Source organism: Alosa alosa, chromosome 22 (genome assembly GCF_017589495.1).
Source record: "Alosa alosa isolate M-15738 ecotype Scorff River chromosome 22, AALO_Geno_1.1, whole genome shotgun sequence".
NCBI lineage: Eukaryota > Metazoa > Chordata > Actinopteri > Clupeiformes > Clupeidae > Alosa > Alosa alosa.
Window position 1 is genome coordinate 16,270,536 of NC_063210.1, and position 20,384 is coordinate 16,290,919.

The 20,384-nt window shown below is 42.2% G+C and overlaps 2 long non-coding RNA genes across 2 annotated transcripts; one reads left to right on the plus strand and one right to left on the minus strand.

Moving 5' to 3' along the window:
- Positions 1-10,608: 10,608 nt before the first annotated feature.
- Positions 10,609-17,232, minus strand: LOC125287702. The gene is made up of 3 exons (XR_007192401.1): positions 16,749-17,232; positions 13,171-13,230; positions 10,609-11,195 (listed from the first exon to the last, which is right to left on the minus strand). It is a non-coding gene; the product is annotated as an uncharacterized LOC125287702 (long non-coding RNA).
- Positions 17,233-17,863: 631 nt separating this feature from the next.
- On the plus strand, positions 17,864-18,250 carry LOC125287703. Its single transcript, XR_007192402.1, has 3 exons — positions 17,864-17,990; positions 18,068-18,133; positions 18,209-18,250. It is a non-coding gene; the product is annotated as an uncharacterized LOC125287703 (long non-coding RNA).
- Positions 18,251-20,384: the final 2,134 nt, after the last annotated feature.

Here is a 20,384-nt window from a genome sequence, read left to right on the forward strand (position 1 = left end):
GCTGCATAAACCAGAGAAAGTTGACATTGGCAAGTAACAAAGCAACACTGTCATGGACTTGTGAGGGCGGTGCGGTGGATTGGGATCCTCAGTCCTCATGACGCTGATTCTAAGGAACTCTCCTTCTCTATCCAGCTGGACTCAAGCAGATGAGCCTCTCTTTTATGGGTTCCTGAGTAGCCGCACACTGATCTCTTACAGTAATACATTTGAATTGTATTCACATATTTTTTAAAGTATATATTTTGTTTTTGGGCTTTTATGCCTTTAATGCGACAGGATAGTGGAGAGTGACAGGAAGCAAGTGTGAGAGAGTCGGAGTGGGATCCAGAAAGGACCACGGGACCAATGACTTTACTTCAAGTCATTTGCATAGCTACCGTCGGGAACACCCACTGGAATGCGGAACGCGGAACGCAGCTGTGTGTGGGTTAGCCAGTTGCGCCACGGCTGGGGCCCTTACAGTAATGCATTTATTCACCTTATTCACACGGTGGACATTGTAAACCAAAATGAGGCTATGGGATACACTGACTATATCATACGTGTTCACGCCACCAACTGGCAAATGTATAAAACACAACAGTCTTCTAGTTTGTGTACCCCATGGCCTCGTTTTGGTTTACAATGGCCGCCGCATGAATAATGCAAATTATAATAACATATTAAATATTAAGAAATCAGAGTGTGCGACTACTTTTTATTCTTGATATCCTCCTGGCCAGCTCCTCTATTTGGGCGTGCATCTCACCTCCACGCTTTTTCATAATGTGGGTTCTGCCAAGAGCATTTCCCAAGCCACCCTCACATCACCTTGTGCTTGTTTTAGGAGGTTCAGGCTTCAAGGGTGTCTACTGAGATATTGAGTATCAAGCTCTGTAGGGGTTCCCCCGCTTTATTATAAAAATCTAACTCCACCTACAGTCCACCTACAGACTATATTGTTCATTGTAAGGTCTCTTTATCAGTCAATGAAAGGTCTCTTTATCAGTCAATGAAAGGTCTCTTTATCAGTCGTTGCATGCTGCAGGTCTCCTCCTTACTTATCACAGTTTCAGGATAACAATAAAAGGGAAATAAATCAAATATTATCTTCCGCTTCTATTGCCACCTCAGAAGCATGCTTGATTGCAATACCAGTGTTTACTGTAAATAGAGACATAAAGTAATTGGGGATTATGAGTAGAAGATTGATTTGTTCAGTCAATGGATGTCCCTTTGTCATTCAAGAAGGGATCAGTTCTGCTTTCCGGTGAAATGATATGGGCATCTGAATATACTACATGACCTGACAAGACCCTGAACACTAAAAAAACTGTTCCGAATCACAGCCAAGTAGTTCTTCCCACATCCACATGACATTAGCTCACGTCACTGGAGGCAAGCAAGGTCCTGCACAAACCAACACACACACACACACACACACACACACACACACACACTAACATTTCTGCTCAATGGAGTTTTGTTGTCCATTGTTGTATAGCAGACATACATAATACTGGAGAATAAACCCAATATTTCTCTACTGTCTCGCCTCTCTCTGTTCTTTTCCAGAACACTGTGACTATGTGTATATGTGTGTGTGTGTGTGTGTGTGTGTGTGTGTGTGTGTGTGTATGTTCACACATGCTAACAATACTCCGAAGACAAGAGTTCTTTGGTATTGGTCCTTAAATCATCAGGAATGAACAGGATAGGATAGTCAGTGAATTTCCACTTGCATTGTTGCACACTTTTGCACACTGTGTGTAAGGGGCTGAAACCACAACTATTTCCAGACATTGCTGTTGAACTACTGCTTTGCAACTTAAAAACACACTGGTATAAGTATAAGTAAGTATAAGTATATATACTCTTTTGATCCCGTGAGGGAAATTTGGTCTCTGCATTTATCCCAATCCGTGAATTAGTGAAATCTTAATTCATCTTATGAAAATAGTTACGTGTTGAATACCTTTTCCATCGGTCTACATGATGCAGGTAGAGATTTAAGAGTGCTTAACAACTCTTGCTGCTGAAAGTACCCTGTGCTGGCTTGACATTTCATTGTTTTTTTTGGGATAAGTAAACCCCTGCAGGAGTTTATGTACTTTGTCTATGTTTCATGATGACTCCTCTCTCTCTCTGTGTGTGTGTGTGTGTGTGTGTGTATGTGTGTGTGTGTGATTGTCCCAGACAATCTGCACTCTGCAGACAGTTTGCAGGCTTTTGGCCCCAATAATGATGACAATTACTTTTAATTGGGGACATTTACGTTTGTTTGGTCCTAGTTCTTAATGTACAGTTAAATACTGTCATTTGCCTTCTGCATGTATGAATTCATCAAACCTCAACACATTGCACGTTATGAGAAGATTTGCATGTTTTGCAATCTAACCATCCATTATCTTACCATAATCCATCATCTTAATTCATCTTATGAAAATAGTTACGTGTTGAATACCTTTTCCATCGGTCTACATGATGCAGAAAGAGATTTAAGAGTGCTTAACAACTCTTGCTGCTGAAAGTACCCTGTGCTGGCTTGACATTTCATTGTTTTTTTGGGGATAAGAAAATGCCTGGATGTCTCCTCTGTGTGTGTGTGTGTCTGGGCATGCGCGCACACCTGTGTGTGTGGATGCACAAGTGTGTGCGCGCGCCCACGTCTTATTAGAAATTAGAGCGGACGGAGTGGCTCCAACGTTATGCAACACTTGATTCACAGACGTCCAAACTACCCCCTCGAGCTTGCCAAAGAACACAATATATTGAGCAACATCGGCGGTGTACCTTTCAGCCCATATCTTGGAAAAGCAGGTCAAGGTGGAGATGGGTTTATACAGGCCTCTCTTTGTGTTGATTGACGCTAGATGGGAGGCGTAGTGATAACTGCTTTCGGAATGAAACCTGAGATGGGATGTAGCGCATTTTTTTTGACGACCCCTTGTGTCTGATGTGTATGTGTTGGAGAGGGTGGTGTAGATATGTTTCCTCCAAATAGTGCTATTCTGGAAAAGTGAAACTTATGAGCAAGAAAGATGACAAACAGTTATGCACAGCAGTCTTTCTGTGACCAAATCTAAATGTTGAAACGTTAATTCCCCAGAAGAGTGGTGATTTGGCCTCTTCATGGTCAAGTCAAAGGTGCAAAAGTTATGAAATTAAATGGGATACCACTGTGTGTACATTATTGCTTATTGCAGTGATAATCTCACTGATCATAAACTTTTCATAAATCAGACATAGCAGTTGATCCTATACAGTGGGCTGCCAGTGATACTTAATGAAACCCCTCTGCACCCCTTTATTCTGCAACAGTGGAGTGTTGTTGGCAAGCTCCTGGAATGTGCCTGGCTTTTGTAGCCTTGTAAAAGAGTAGATGAAGGACTTGTAAAAAGGAAGAAAAAAAAAAAACTCAGAAGAAAACCAATTTGTTGTCAAGTCCTGCTCTTCACAGGGAACAAGTTTGTTCCTGTAAAAACCAAATTGGTGAAGATTATGCTCTGAAGAGTGAGTCATGAGTGAGATGTTGAGTCCCAGCCGACTTTCAGCAACCCCCCCCCCCCCCCCCTTCTGTAACATTAGGTGAAAGTCGGTTCTCAAAGGTATCTTAAAGGAGAACAACCTCGTTGTAGCCCATCAATCACACCAGCATAATGTCCCCTGCGCCAGAGTTCTCTTAACAGCACTGGGGGGCCCCCAATAGACTGAGGGGCTGTATGCTATGTTAGGATGTTCTTTACCAAGTTGGTTGCGTAACTAAGTCAGCGATGAAGCAAGCACAATGTTCCCAGACAATCTGCACTCTGCAGTCAGCTTTTTTTTAAAGGCTTTTGGCCCCAATAATGATGACAATAACTTTTAATTGGGGACATACATTTGTTTAGTTCTAGATATGTTCTTACTGTAATGTGCCTTCAGGCTCAATGCAGATTGCCATCTAATACTTTCATCATGTAGAGCCTTGATTGTAAAACTTGTAACAATGGCAAATATTTTTATTTGGGAACATTTATGTTTTATGCCTGTTTAAAAGATGCTTTCAAATTTTGTCTTCCCTCAGTGCAGTTAGCACTTAACACTTGTTTGTATTGAGTGAATGCTTATCATCATGACTATGTGGTATGAATGAATGTGGTATGAATGAACACTAATGTGCACTATATATTATGGTAAATTGCTGACTAGAGCACAAACCCTCTCTTATTCTTTGGCATTATGATTGTACTTTTCAAACAGACTGACAGGAAAGGGATACACGCCAAGAACACAAGAGTTCTCGCGCAAACATATGACGGAGCTGCTGCTAGCACAGGATGTTTATTTTGGCTGGACTTGGTCTTAAAGATGCTATGAGCTTTGCTGGTAATTAGCTGTAGTGAGACTGGCTGAGAACTCAACCACTGTGTCTGGAATATGCGCATAATGAGAAAGAAGCCTTGTCCATTGTTTGGTTAATGGAACTGGACTTGTGTTGAAATGTTAGGGACTGAATGTATAACTATAGAAATGAATTATAGAAGTCAGCATTAGTATTACATTAAGGCACTGCATGTACTTTAACAGCAGAATTGTTTTAGTTTCTGAGTAACCGATGGAGAGATATCACCTACATATAATATATAGTTGTATCACTAAAATTAATGGTAAGGATGGTTATGTAACTTGTCATATATTTCTGCTGGGGGGTGGTGTGTGTGTGTGTGTGTGTGTGTGTGTGTGTGTGTGTGCGTGTGTATGTGTGTGTGTGGAGGGGGGGGGGGGGGTAATGAAACATGTACACATTTTGTGTGTTTGATATATTATGCAATACAAAAATGATAGTTCTGAAAGTGTTTACTCACAAAAACCACTTACTGCTCTAAAAAAAAAAAAGCATCAGTCATGGTCCAATAGGCATAAAAGTATTTGACCGACAAAACACAGCCATGTGTATGACATGAATGGCAGACCAGGGGTGGAACAGGGCACTCCAAGTCTGGTCCTAGGGGAGCGATTCACATGAGTGGGCGAGTGCTGGAGGGGGATCTAATGGCCAGCCCATGGGGAATTCCTCTGAGGTTGCATGAAGAGACCACACTGACGCCGGCGTCACTCATATAACACAACGCTGTGGTGTCGGCGAGCGAGGTGGTTTGGGCCGAGATTGATAGGGGGCCGGTCACATTCTGAAGAGTCCTGTGGGCTCTCAGGGAGGGGAGATTTTTTAGGATGACTAGTGTAGAAAAGAATCACACACACACCTCATGAGCAGACTCTGTTATGTTCATGTCTTGAGGGTCATATCCAATGATGGGCACGACTGGTTTTGGTTTGGTTTCCACAAAGCCGTCATTGGAGTCTTAACAGCAACAACACTTTAGCAGGGGATTGTCAGAGTAGATTAAGTGCAGGGATGGGAAAGTGAGAGGTGGGCATGGATGCGGGAGTTTTAAGGTGTGTGTGGGTGTGTGTGTGTGTGTGTGTGTGTGTGTGGGGGGTCATGACTTTGCTTGAACCATCAGCCACTAGCTCAAAGCAAGGTCAGTGTCCTGCACTTCATCTCAAACAGACCTCTTCAGATCCTCCATCAAAGGAGATGAATCTTCTCTCGTGTGTCCCATTATTTCTACTGAGTTATGAACCTCTCAATGTCACCTTTCTGAGTCGGGGAATGCAGGTGGTGGAGTATGGGGGGGCTTTGGAAACCTTTAGTTTCCATTTTCATTTAAACGTTCAAATGCCGAAACATTCATTGTTTGTAGAACTGCATGTACAGTCATTGTGCAACACTAATTCTGGGTTCTCTTCCAAGTGTGTGTGTGTGTGTGTGAATGGGGGTGGTGGTTGCATAACCAACTCACTGAACAAGCCCCCACTCGTGAAAGAGATCATGTTTGATGGATCCATCTCACCTCCTGTCATTCACATGCGTCATATGTGTGTGTGTGCGTGCATCATGTCATTCACACGAGTCATACATTTTCATGAGAACTCATGGCTGAGTTTTCTTTGTTCTTGGTTTCTTAGGGGTGAAGCCAGGGATCAAAAGGGTTAAAAAGGTTTGGGGATTGGTACACATTTTGAATGTGAGCACATGTGGTGTGATCACAGAGGCCTGTGCCTTGCAGCGCAGGTACATTGCGCTGTTATTGGCTTGCAGAGTGATTACAGTACATTGAGCTGCACAGAGTGGGTGCTGCTAGATGTTTGATGTTTTTGGTGAACATGTAATGTTTTTGGTGAACATGTAATGTTTTTGGTGAGCATGTAATGTTTTTGGTGAACATGTAATGTTTTTGGGCAGCTTGTGGAGACAGAAAGTACAGACTGTATCAGAAGGACTGCCAATTTGTTGAGGTGGTGTGTGTGTGTGTGTGTGTGTGTGTGTGTGTGTGTGTGTGTGTGTGTGTGAGAGTGTGTGTTTGTGTGTGTGTGTGTGTGTGTGTGTGTGTGTGTGTGTGTGTGTGTGTGTGTGTGTGTCCTGGGGGGGATGTTAAAAGAGGAGAAAAGAGTAGCGGTCACTGATATCTCCCAGACGTGCTGAAGAAAAACAAGAGCAATAGAGAAGGAAAGTAGTGTAAGGGACTCCACTGCAGGGGGTGTCTGGGGGTGTGTGTGTGTGTGTGTGTGTGTGTGTGTGTGTGTGTGTGTGTGTGTGTGTGTGTGTGTGTGCGCGCGCCTCTCTAGAATCTCATATTGTGGTGTTTGAGTTTGCATTTAAGCATGTTTCTATTGTGTGTGTGTGTATCACTGTGGACATTGTGAGTGTGTGTGTGTGTGTATGTGTGTGTGTGTGTGTGTGTGTGTGCGCACGCGCCTCTCTAGAATCTCATATTGTGGTGTTTGAGTTTGCATTTAAGCATGTTTCTATTGTGTGTGTGTGTATCACTGTGGACATTGTGTGTGTGTGTGTGTGTGTGTGTGTGTGTGTGTGTGTGTGTATACACTACATCTGGTGTAAAAGTTGAGTGTGTGAGTGTGTGTGTGTGTGTGGGGGTACACTATACTCTATGACAGTTTGGTTGCTTTTCATGCACGCACCCACACACTAATAGAATAATGAGACTTGTGTGCCCACACACACACACACACACACACACACACGTTTCTCAGATTCCATCTCTGCTGCACACATGTTTCTCATCACTGGACAGGGAGGCGGAGGAGGAGGAGGGAGAGTACAGCCTTACTCCTGCTTGTGTCATTCAGCTCTTCAGAAACCTTTGCTCATAAACCCACAACCTACCCACCCCCACAACAACCCCCCACATCTCCCCACAATGACCCCTCCATCTCCCCAGCACCCCACTACAACCCCTCCATCTCCCCAGCACCCCACTACAACCCCCATCTCCCCAGCCCCCCACCCCCCCCCCCCATCTCCCCAGCACCCCTTTCTTTTAGACGTGTACTGTACATGTTGCGCAAACCTCTTCAGGATTACAAAGAAGCTCTGCCTTTTCTTTTTCTCTCTCTCTCTTTTAGACATTTGTTTCTCATCCTTTAAGGGCACACTTAAAGGCAAGCTGAGACTTGGACTCATTTTCTGCAATGTGTTTTTCTTGCCAACTTGTTTAATTTATGTGTTTTGTTTTTACAGTCATGCCTGATGGGCAAATATACCTTGTATACCTTGTCATGCCTGCCTTCAGCACCCAGAGCAATTGAAATACAAATTCAGAATTGGTAATAAAAAATACTTCAAACGGAGCACCTCATAATGACAACTTAAAAAAAGTTTGTTTGAGGTTTTTGCAAATGTATTAAAAATAAAAAACGAAGATATCACTTGTACATATGTATTCACAGCCTTTGAGATCAAGCTCAAAATTGAGCTCAGTTGCATTCTGTTTCCACTGATCATCCTTGAGATGATCTCTACAGCTTAATTGGAGTCCACCTGTGGTAAATTCAGTTGATTGGACATGATTTGGAAAGGTCCATATAAGGACCTATAAGGTGTCTAAATAAGGTCCCACAGTTAACTGTGCATGTCAGACCACATAACAAGCATGAAGTCGAAGGAATTGTCTGTAGACCTCCGAGACAGGACTGTCTCAAAGCACAGCTGTGGGGAAGGGTACAGAATACTATTGCTGCTTTAAAGGTCCCAATGAGCACAGTGGCATCCATCATCCGTAAATGGAAGAAGTCTGAAACCACCACGACTCTTCCTAGTGCTGACCGTCCCTCTAAACTGAGTGATCCGGGGAGAAGGGCTTTAGTTAGGGAGGTGACCGATGGTCACTCTGACAGATCTCCAGGGTTCCTCTGTAGAGAGAGGAGACCCTTCCAGAAGGTCAACCATCGCTGCAGCACTCCACCAATCAGGCCTGTATGGTAGAGTGGCCAGACAGAAGCCACTCATTAGTAAAAGGCACATGGAGTTTGCCAAAAGGCACCTCAGACTCTCAGATCATGAGAAACAAAATTCTCTGGTCTAATGAGACAAAGGTCCAACTCTTCGGCGTGAATGCCAAGCGTTATGTTTGGAGGACACACCAGGCTCATCACCTGGCCAATACCATCCCCACAGTGGAGCATGGTGGCGGCAGCATCATGCTGTGGGGATATTTTTCAGCAGCAGGAACTGGGAGACTAGTCAGGATTGAGGGAAAGATGAATGCAGCAATGTACAGAGACATCCTGGAAGAAAACCTGCTCTAGTGCCCTCTTGACCTCAGACTTATGGTTTCATATTCCAAAAGACTTGAGGCTGTAATTGCTGCCAAAGGTGAAAAATACTTTCCGTATGCATACTGTAGCATAATTTCTACTGGTTCTATATCCTCTCCCTGGATTTTCTCAGAAAGGGATTTCCTCATTGTACAGTAAGTGACCATTTCCAAATCAACCCGCTAGATAGGCTAGGCACTTCACAAGAATCCACTGTGTGTCTGCTTTTTCATTCCTTAGTGGTCCTACATGGAAGAGGATGCCGGAGTCAGAAACTGAGTCAGATTCAAGTAAACTATCAGAATGGCAGCAACCATGACTTGCCCATCCACACCATGAACTTTAACAATACAAGCTAACAACTGTATAATGATATGAATGTCCACAGTGACCACCAATATGGACAGTCTCTCTCATGTCCATTAATGTGATGTCTGAAATTCAGTGAATTTTGATTTGCTGTCAGGTCTCTATCGTTTTCAAAGTCAGCTTTCTGGTCTTCATTTCCGCTCCTTAATGTTACTCATTGTGATTTTATGAATCTATGTGGAAAGATAATAGCAGCTCTGTTGCAAGGCGTCCTCTGAGACATCGCTAGTGAGAACTGGGCAGCAGCAGAAATGGAGCACATGCGTTCCAATGACAGAGGCCACATGTTCATTCAAATTTTGGGTTTTGTAATTTTCCCTCTAGGGATTTGTAATTTTACTTCACAGATTTGTAATTTTACTTTGTAAAGATTACTTCACAGGCACTTCATGAGAATGCACTGGTCACTGGTCTGCCTGCTTTCTCCTCTTTGATTGTTACAAGGATGGCTCTTCAAAGAATGCCTGTTGAGTCAGTATCAAGTACACTATTTAGCAGAATGTCAGATGTCTTAATTTAACAGTATAGCTCTGAGGAAGGAAAAGTGACTTATCTTCTAGTTCAGGGTTGGGTTTGCAAGCCTATCCATCCAAAATAATACCTCATTATGTGTTCCGATTTGATCCACAGAACAGCTGTCCAGTGAATGGGGTCATCATCACCTGAGGTCACATACTTGGGTTTGCTTTCGCTCTGCTGGGTCATCTGCTTCTGTTCATGCTATCAGTCATAGAACCAGAGATTATTACGCCTCCTTCACATTGCCTGGCTGACACCAAAAAAACAATTCTTAATTGGTTCAGTTCTCTCAGTTCCCTTTTGAGCGGTTGTAACCAGTGGTGAAATTAAAGTTGGTATTTAAAACTCTTTACCGAATCCTTTCAGAAGTACAGCAAACACATCTCTCTAGTAAACAAAGGTTTTGAATGCTGTTTCCTCAATCCTGAAGACAATACGCTGGAATGGGAGAGGGGAATGGCGGATCTGCCAGAGCAAATTCAAGTGCACTTTCAGATTTGTCTGATCTCAAAGCTAATAAAACCACAGGTCATTGTACCTCCTCAAAGAATTCACATGTGTTATTGTACCATACCTACACGATGCCACTGTACACAACTCTGGAATCACTCCTCAGAGGAAGGAAAATTTTGTTGCAAAACCAAGAGTCCAGCATACAACTCAGTGGTCACGATATCTGACACTTCCATCGTCATCTTCCTCTTTCCATGCTGAGTCAAAATGCACTCAGATGTAGATGTCTCACAGCATGTGCGCACACAACTACCAATCCATGTCGGGATGATTTAGCAAAATTAAATTAAAAACAGAATACTGTGATTTGTAAATCATGTAAACTCTAATATTTAATTTAAAATAGTGCAAAAACAACATATCAATTGTGAAACAAACATTTTTGTTTGGTTACTTTTGAAAATATAAATGGGTTTTGGTCTTCAATTCAGCTCATTAATGTTAATCATTGTGAATTTACGGCCATTATGAAAGGCAAACTCTATGTAGAAAGATAATCGCAGCTCTGTTGCAGGACCGCCTCTGAGACATTGTTTGTAAGAAGAACAAACAGAACTGGGCAGCTTCAGATTCAGATTTTATTTGTCACATACATACAATGCAGTGAAATGTTACAGTCGGCTCCTTGCCAAGCAAAAACACACAAACTGACACAGAACAACCTACAGTACCAAAAACAGTAACAGACAAGAAACAATATTCAAGATGTCAGGGGGTTATTGCAGATAGGGAAGAAGTGATATGCTCTACAGGGGAACAGTGGTATACTCAATAAAAAGTGCTTAAACAGTGCCATTTAGGTACTGGACGGCTTGGGGGAAGAAACTCTTCCTGAGTCTCTCAGTCTTTGCAGTGTACAGTATCGGCTTACTGAGCTAAGCAGAGAGAACAGACCATAGTCAGCAGCAACGCATCACAGCCAAATGCAACACAAGTGTTCCAAAAATGCAGCTGACGTAGCACAAATGTGCCAGAGGCCATTTGTTCATTCAAATGTTGGGTTTCATAATTTTCCCTAGAAAGGGATTTGTCATTTCAAGAGGTCATTGCATGTTCATCCACTTCACAGGCACTTCATGAGAATGCACTGGTCACTGGTCTGTCTGATTTCTCCTCTTTGACTGTTACAAAGATGACTCTTCAAAGGATGCCTGTTGAATCAGTATCAAGTGCAATATTATCAGAATGTCTGATGTCTTAAATTGGCAGTATAGACCCTTTCAACAATAAAAACAAAAACAATGCTTGAACGTTCTATTTGGGCCCCAATCTACTTCATCTGCATTAAGATAACATATGGAATGTTAAAACAGAAGTCTTGTGGGGCCAACTATGATGCTGATAATGGAACTCTCTTGAAAGGGTCCATAGCTCTGTGAAAGGAAAAGCGATTCGTCATCTTTTAGTCCAGGGTTGGGTAGTATGCAGGGGCAGAGCCAGAGGGGTGGCTCTGTGTGGCACAGGCCACCCTTGAGATTCGATTGTAGTCTACGATTGGCCATTTACATGGTCTAAGGCAGGACCTTTCTTGATGCACTTGCAGCAGTTTGAAGTATCAGACGTCAGAAATGTAAGTGGCAAACACGCTTGCCTTTATTGGCCTACAGGCTACTGCTTGTGCTAACACGCAAAGATATCTATTTATTGCATCTGCCAGTAAATCTGGATTACGTAATCTGGATTACGTAATCAGATTACAAAAATCAAGTAACTATAATCAGACCAGATTACAATAAAAAAAATGTGTAATCAGATTACAGTTACATTGTTGGGGATTACCTAATTACATTTTATCATGCAAACAATGCAACTTTTTTATGATAGCCTAGCTATCTTTTAATTTGACAAGCTTCGGGCTTGCCGGTTTGATCCCCGACCAGTAGAAAAAATGTGGGCGGGGAAGTGGTTGAGCACTGCTCTCCCATGCCCACATCCACGGCTGAAGTGCCCTTGAGTAAGGCACCTAACCCCTCACTGATCCCCGAGCGCCGCTGTAGCAGACAGTGTGTGCTTCACCTCACTGGTTTAGTGAATGGTTGGAGTAAATATGTGGCAGGACCTTTACTTTCTGAAGCTGAACTTTCACACCTTTGGCCCAGGGTATCTGGGTTTGAGTCCAACCCGGGTCTTTTCCAGATCCCACCCCAACTCCTCCTTGCGCCCCATCTTTCCTTTGAACGAAGGTTTTAAAAAGTCTGCCCTATGCTGGATAAGCGGTTGTGATTGATTCTTGAGTTTTCAGTGATTTTGAAAATTGCAGTGAATTGAAGAATTGCCAGAAGAATCAGCAGAGCCAATTCAAAGCTCTTTCATCCAGGCTATAATAACCTAGATTCTAGAAGATGAAATAAGAATTTAGTCTCTCTCTCATCTAATTTTTGCCTTTTCAAGGTATTGATAAGCACCCCCAGGATTTCTGCTAGAAAATGTGGGCCCTAAAAATGCTATGGGGGTATTTGCTAAATTGAGACTTAAAATATATTATATTCATTGATTATAGCATATTACAATATAGCCTATGAAAAAAACTAGATTGGTATTCAAAATTTTTTCCTAACACAATTTTAAGCAAGTCTGTCAGCTTTGAATAATGTAAAAGTGACTCCTGTTAAACTCACCTCAGCATGACATTTACTGAGGGTGAAAAAAATGAACTGAAAACCCATTATGGGATGGGACATGAAACTAGCTGCCAGAGCTACATGACTACCTGCAAAGACTAGGTGACAGTATAAACAAAATGAAAGCAGTCATAGAAAAACAGCCTTCCTACTGTATTTGTGTGTGTGCGTGTGTGTGTGTGTGTGTGTGTGTGTGTGTGTGTGTGTGTGAAAGAGACTGTATATCTTGTATTCCTTCCTACTATTCCTCAAACTGCTCTAACCTGCTACAGCTACGTGACTACATGCAGAGACTATGTGACCGCATGCACAAATTCAAATGAAATTAGACATCGAACCACAGCCTTCCTATTTGTGTGGAAATAGGCTCGACTAGTCCACTGTTAAAAAAAATCTGAAAAACACTTTCTTGAATTTCCCCTTGGGGATCAATCTATCTATCTATCTACCTAGGGCCTTGAAAAAGGTCATTAACAGCTCAGCTCAGTGAGAGAAATTCACAAACCTTCATCAGTGGGGGTATCCTTAGTAAGAGCCTGAGGGCTGAGAAATTTAAGCAAAGCACCTTGAGGGAGAAAGAAAAGATATGTTAGCATTTCCATAGTTTGATATTTAGAAGGGATGCAGCTTCACAACTACCAATGCTTACAGTAAAAACATCCCAAGCTAATGTTATACATTGACCTAGGCCTACTTGTAGCTTAACATAGCATTTAAGCATTCTGCTGTTTGAGAATTAGACAGACGCACCTGGTGCTTTAAAGACAGTAAACAGCTGGCATGCATGAATACTGCTAGACATGAATGTTCCAGTCTGCTTTGATGTACAGAATTTATCGTGTGGTTTTCCTAACCCCCATTTGGTAAATAGATTATCACGGTCGAATAGTTAGTATAGCAGAGAAGCTATGCCACTTTCATCAAAACCTATTACAAAGCTATAGCAATGTTATGTCATTAAATACGATAAACAGTGATTCTGGAACAGATCTGCGTCTTCCTTATCCCGTTAATAAACATATTACAGTATGTAACCATATTCCGTCCGTTCGAAAAAAAAAATGCGCTAACTGTTCTAGTTTGTTACAAGCAGCATGGGCCGTCAGGCAGGTAGTTAACATAAACATTTTTTGCTAGGCTAGCCTTCCTGCTGCGACATTACACCATTTGTACAAGACAAGTAGAGCTATTTTATCCAGTGTAATACCACTATCTTGTTTTTTCTTGTCATTCTCTTCCTTTCTCTTCTTTCTTATCTGGCTTCCGGACGCATAACTCCACTTCATTTATGACTGCCGAGGTTTTATATTTTCGCGGCAGCAGAGCTCACGAACCTCTGGCTGGCTGCTGTCAGCGACTACTGAGAGGGGCCCCCTTGTGGGAGATCCCGGTATTGCCGGTAACAGTGTCGTTGCGCTTTACTGCAATGACTATCAAAGGGGCTCTCACAGTTTGTCATTGCATTTTATTCTTAACCAGTCGTTGTCTTGGGGCCCCGGGCCAGCTCGAGGCCCCAAGCAATTGCTTGGTTTGCTTGCCTTCTAGCGACGTTTATGTTGCATGTTTAAATTTGGAATGTGTTTCTGTGAAACCCAACCCATAGGATTATTAAATCTTGGTTTCAGATAGGGAAAGGCCTCGATAGTATGGAGCCTACAAAGAAAATTATGTTTAAGGCAGGGCCAGTAACTAACATTCATTGGAAAGGACACCACAAGCAAAAACATTTTCCCCATGTAGGCTACAGGTCAATTTTGAGATATTGGTTTATTATGTCTTGTTTCACTGTAATGAAAAGACAAAAATAGTACAATGAAAAACTAACATAACCTGATTCCCATCACAGTCCAAAAAGAATGCATTAAATATGGAATAGGTTTCTGTGCAATCCCAAACCCACATTCTCATCTAATCTCGCTTCCAAATGTGCGTCATCATATTAGTCTAAGCTGAGGCGGACTGAACTGCAAAAGGGACTATTCATTTTCTTGGTATTTATTATCTAAACTACATTGCAGTCCAAATATCCAAGTCATGCACAAGCAAACCCCATGTAATGTAATGTGAACCAGAGCTTAAACAAGAGTTCCACAGAACTTGCCCCATGAAGACAATGAGCTGGAGCATTGCCAAAGAGACAGTCTTGTTTATATTTCAGATGGCTGTTTCCAGTAAGTAAATCCCTTGAGCAGGGCCCTGGACTTTCAGAATAAAATTATTATCCAAGCAGATTATATGTAAAGAAAACACATACAAATTAATAAAAACCTTAAACATACAAATGATTGCCTGAATGTTTGGTAATATGGCTGGAATAGTGGATGGAATTGCCTAAAAGGACTTTGGTAGCACTAGAGGGCTTATTAATTTAAATAAGTGCTTCAGTGTATGTAGTCAAGCAGATTGCTGCATGCTGGAAGTAATAGGTTAAATTCTTAAACCAGGTTGAAATATGAAATTGTAGCCCAAGATGAAAACTTTGTTGTGCTGTGTTTTTTCCCCAACTTTATTTTTGGATTGTATTTTTAGTACCTGTCATGACGCAAAGGTGCTGTGCTGCAATCACTGTGTTCAAGAATAGTGTAGAGTAACATTAGTATAAAACATCAGTGTGTTTCATTGTAGCCAGCCCTGGATGGCTAGTATAGTCTTGGGCTGAGTAAGATATCCTTCCCAACTGGTAACAGATGGGGAACTTGTTGAGAGTGATGGATGGATGGGAAGGATGGATGGCAACAACTCAGAAAGTTGAACATTTAGACATTTCTGATTTCTGACAAAATTTGATATTGGGAACTGAACAGAAAACAATGTTAAGGCATTTGTGGAGAAGTTTTTTCCTACAGGATTCACAGTAAGCTATTTGTTGCTCTGATTGGTTAGGTCTATCCAAGGGAATGCAGAGGCAAATTCTCCCCTGTATCGGTTGAAACACAATCCTTAATCACGTCCCAATGGAGCAGTATCAGGCTCAAATTCTCACTAGAATTGAGTATGATGACGTGAGGCCAGTATTTCTGCTGTTGGGCAGGTAAATATCTTAGCTAACGTTATGTGTGTAGCTAACTCCTCTATTAAACCTCCAATTATGTTTGTATACTGTAATCCACATGTCATTTTAGGGCTCTGAATGGGATTTTACAAATGAAGACTTTGGTTCCAAAATGTATCTCCATTAAAACATTTAAAAAAAAAACATCAAAAAGTCATGCTATTTAATTGTGTATTTTAAGTAATATCAATCAAATTGCAGTTGTGTTGTTTTGATTGTTTATTAAGTACTGTGAGTATATTTCACACCTAATCGAATGGAACCAAATTAACTCAAAGAAGTGTTAAAATCAACTCTTAAAGAGTTAACAGAATACTTTGGATTTGATTGCGTAGTAGTCCTGCATCCTGTTAGGTCAGACAGTTCACTCAATCCATTTGGCGAGACATTTGTCTATGATAAGACAAGTACTTGGCCTCGAAGTGAAAAACTGGTCACCCTTCATTTGGCAGACTCTCGGCAGACAAAGGGTCCTTTTCGATAGCAAAGGGTACATATTCATTCGTCTATTCATTTATAAATACTGTACTCCTCTATAAATGCAATTTCTTATTCATTCAACTATTCTCATTAATCTTCTTGCGTGACTTCTGTACCATTTCCACAGTGCCAACATTAGATTCTATACAGTAAAACTGGGCTTGTTAGACAAAGGATTAGCATGGCTAAATGGCTAAATACACAGACCCATACGGTGTTGAAAGCAAAGTCCCTGCGGCACTGGAAAAGAGAGCCACATTCCCTTATTTTTCGTATCTTTTCTTTTCTTTGGCTGCCTGTCTTTTCACACAGATAGGGTGTGTGTCTCTGTCCTTCCAGACGAAGTGTTGATAGATAGATAGATAGATAGATAGATAGATAGATATTCATCCCGAGGGAAATTTTAGGCATCCAATAGCTTATATAACCATAACACAACAAACATACACACATATATCTCACATAAGAAAAATCACTCACAGAAATGTTACAATTTTAAGAGTTAAAATTTGCTTCCAGACCAAAGAAACACTCTCACGTGACCCACTCACCCATAATCACCAGTGGGCAGTCTTTGCTCAGATGCTCAGAAGCCCCAGTAGGAAGCCCGGCCATCCAGAGCAATCCCAGCACAAAGGGTCTGCTTCTCCGAAGCCTGTAACCTTCCTGTAAATGTTTTCCACTCGCCACACACACACACACGCGCACACGCACAAACACACACACACACACACACACATACCACTGTGAGTGGCTCTCGGTAGCCAGATATGGGCCAATCAGTACAACAGTGCCTCTATTCAAGGACCCTCATTGTGTTACGCCAGACGTCAAAGGCCCGCCCCTTTTTACCGCCCTGACAATTGCCATCGCCGCAGGTATGATCACGCATTTTGCTCAGGGTGTCCAGCAAAAAGATGTTTGGATTATTTGGCTTGTTTTCTTGTAACTTGCCTCAGTTGCAGAGGTTGGCCTACTGACCACTCTGCTGGTGTTTTGCAGTCTGTCCCACTGGCCAGACAGTCATCCCTCACCCTATTTGTGTCTTGTCCTGGTAGCAGTGTTGGTATAGAGACCAAACTGCACGCCCTCCCTGTGTTTGTCCTGGTAGCAGCGTTGGTATAGAGACCAAACTGCACGCCTTCCCTGTGTTTGTCCTGGTAGCAGCGTTGGTATAGAGACCAAACTGCACGCCTTCCCTGTGTTTGTCCTGGTAGCAGCGTTGGTATTGAGACCAAACTGCACGCCCTCCCTGTGTTTGTCCTGGTAGCAGCGTTGGTATTGAGACCAAACTGCAAGCCCTCCCCCTATGTGTCTTGTCCGGTAGCAGCGTTGGTCTAATGACCAAACTGCAAGCCCTCCCTGTTTTGTTCGGCTAGCAGTGGTGGCTTGCCATCCAAACTGTGCATCCTATTTTTTTTTATGTACCAAACGCCTGGTCTACTGACTGGGCAACGTCCCTCTCCTGGTTTTGCTCAGATTGTAAGGCACAACCCCGTCAATAGAGGGAAATGTAGTTTGCTCTCAGCCACGTATGGGCTTTGATGCTCTTTTAGGTTCATCGCCGGGGCGACGATGCATAAAGTGTGGGGTAGATTGTAGCAGAATGAAGTGGTGCAGTGCCCACTTTTCATTCAAGCACAGGTGGCGGCATCGTGAGTGGCTCTCGGTAGCCAGATATGGGCCAATCAGTACAACAGTGCCTCTATTTAAATTCAAGGACCCTCATTGTGTTATGCCAGACGTCAAAGGCCCGCCCCTTTTTACCGCCCTGACAATTGCCATCGCCGCAGGTATGATCACGCTTCCTGTGCTATTTTACTGGTAAAGTGTTTTTATATTGTTACTCACACTTAGTGCTTTGTCGCAGAGTCTCCCCCTCCCTGTGCGGCATTGGCCTCCCGCTGGCTGGATGTGCGTCCAGTGCAGTCCCCGGGTATGTTATATCCATTTGTACGAAGTGAAGTACTCAAGTAGTTCCTGTTTCAAGTGAGTATTTTGTGTGTTCCAGGGATCACTATGTAGCAGGGGAGTGGCTGTCAATTGGCTACATTGATAAGAACTCTGCTGATTTGCCTACGTAATTTTTAGCCTACGACTTCTTCATGTGCCCGTCTAATCAGCACCACTGGTCCCGCGGTTAAGCGTGGCCTGCAGCTAGTTTGTCGTAGCCTACGCTTAGTGGGACTACGCGATAGAGGTCTTGGACTAGAAAGCCACTGGAACTCATTGGTGCTATAGCTCGTTAGGAAGGAATGGGTGCTTGACGAACGGACCCCATTTTATTGATTGTTTTTCTCTGTTCTGCGTTGCATCCTGTTATTGTCTGTGTTGTTTGTAGCCTACGTTTGTCTGTCTGTTTCTTTGTTTCTTATACACTTGACTGGAGGCCGTTTCTCCTAGTGCTGTTGATCGCCAAAGTGTTGACCTTTGTTTTGTGATTTGTCTTTCTGTTTGCACTAATCTTTGTTAATTTGTTTTGTCCTCACTAAGGGGAGGCTGTGAAGCTGCGGATCCTTAGTGTGACTGTTTGTTTTATTGGTTGTTTGATTTACTTTGTTACACTTTATGTGAGCTGTCTGTAATCCTTGTCCGTCCCCTCTGTTTAGGTGCTGAGAGCCGAAAGTGGGAGCAGTTCCTGGTGGTGATGGGTTCCAATCTTTGTGTGCTGTGACATTTGTCTCTCACTGAGTGTATCATTGTCGGTGTGTGTGTGTGTGTGTGTGTGTGTGTGTGTGTGTGTGTGTGTGTGTGTGACCAAGCACGTGTGATTGGGTGCCTCCTTCGGATACTCATTATTATCCACTGCCCTCCCACCGGTAAGCCTCAGCCCTCTTCCTGTTTTATGTGTATGTAAATTTACAGTGTAAAAATAAATAATTGTTTTTATGGAACCATGTCTCTGTCAGTTCTACGAACCTGAGTGCCTTACTGGGTTAAGGATATTAATCTCTGAATTATATCTTTGGGTGAAAGTCCCATCGTGGCGTAGTCAGCTATTGTGTAAAATCTCTACCACTTGCCACACATGGAATCAATGAGGGTGCTCACACTCAAGTGACTAAACATAATGAAACAGTCAAACAAAACAGGACCTACCTAAACCGCCTTATTGATGTGACATCCTTGCTTGGCCAGCAGGAGCTGTCATTTAGGAGAAAGGGTAGCAAAAATCTCTGCAGACCTCTCACATCCTGGTCACAAACTGTTCAACCTTCTTTCCTTCTGGTAGGCGATACAGGGCAATGTTCGTCAAAACCAGCTGACACAAAGACAGCTTTTTTCCCCAAGCAGTCACTCTGTTGAACGCTCAGAAAAAGCCCCGACCCTTACACTGAACAAAGTCAATCAACACTGTTCTGCTCATCTACCTCATGTATGCTTCAATCTTACAATTGCCATATTGGGTAACACTTTCTATGAAGGTTGTATTTATAACGCCCTCTGAATGCATTCATAATGTTTTATAAGGTGTCTATAAAGCATTGTAATGCTCATTTTCACCATCTACAGTATATGTATTCACAAGTCGTCATAACCAACTTTATGATGCATTATGACAGCTAATTATGAATGATTATCATTTTAATCTGAATAATGCATTATAAATATGTCAAGATCTGCCTACTCACTTGTCAGTTTTATGATACATCAGAACTACTTATCTCTGCTAAATGCATATAGTGATGCATAAAGAGTTTTGACTTATACTGTAGTCCTATATATCTATAGGTATAAGATTATTATAATCTTAAATCTCAAACTATACTGATATTGCACTATTCCTTCCCTCTCTTCAATTGTTATTGTATATATTTTATATTGTATTTTTATATTTTTATATTGTATATTGTACCTTGCCTGTGCCTGTTGAGGTGTCCATGAGCACCTTGACAGGGACAAAGAGGCGGACATCCCCAGCAATATTTACAAATGGACATACTGTATTTATACTTATACATAGCCATATTCTACTGCTCTTCATACTATTCATCCTGCACCTACACTTATTACTCTAATGTATAGAGTCAAATTTCCTGTTTGTTTCCTTTACGCAAACCTGGCCAATAAAGCTGATTCTGATCCTGACATGATGAGAGTAGTGAATCATCCAACAAGAGGAATTACAGGCAGTTCACAGAAACATGAACTAAATATGACTCTGTGTGACTACTTGGTGTTCCCAG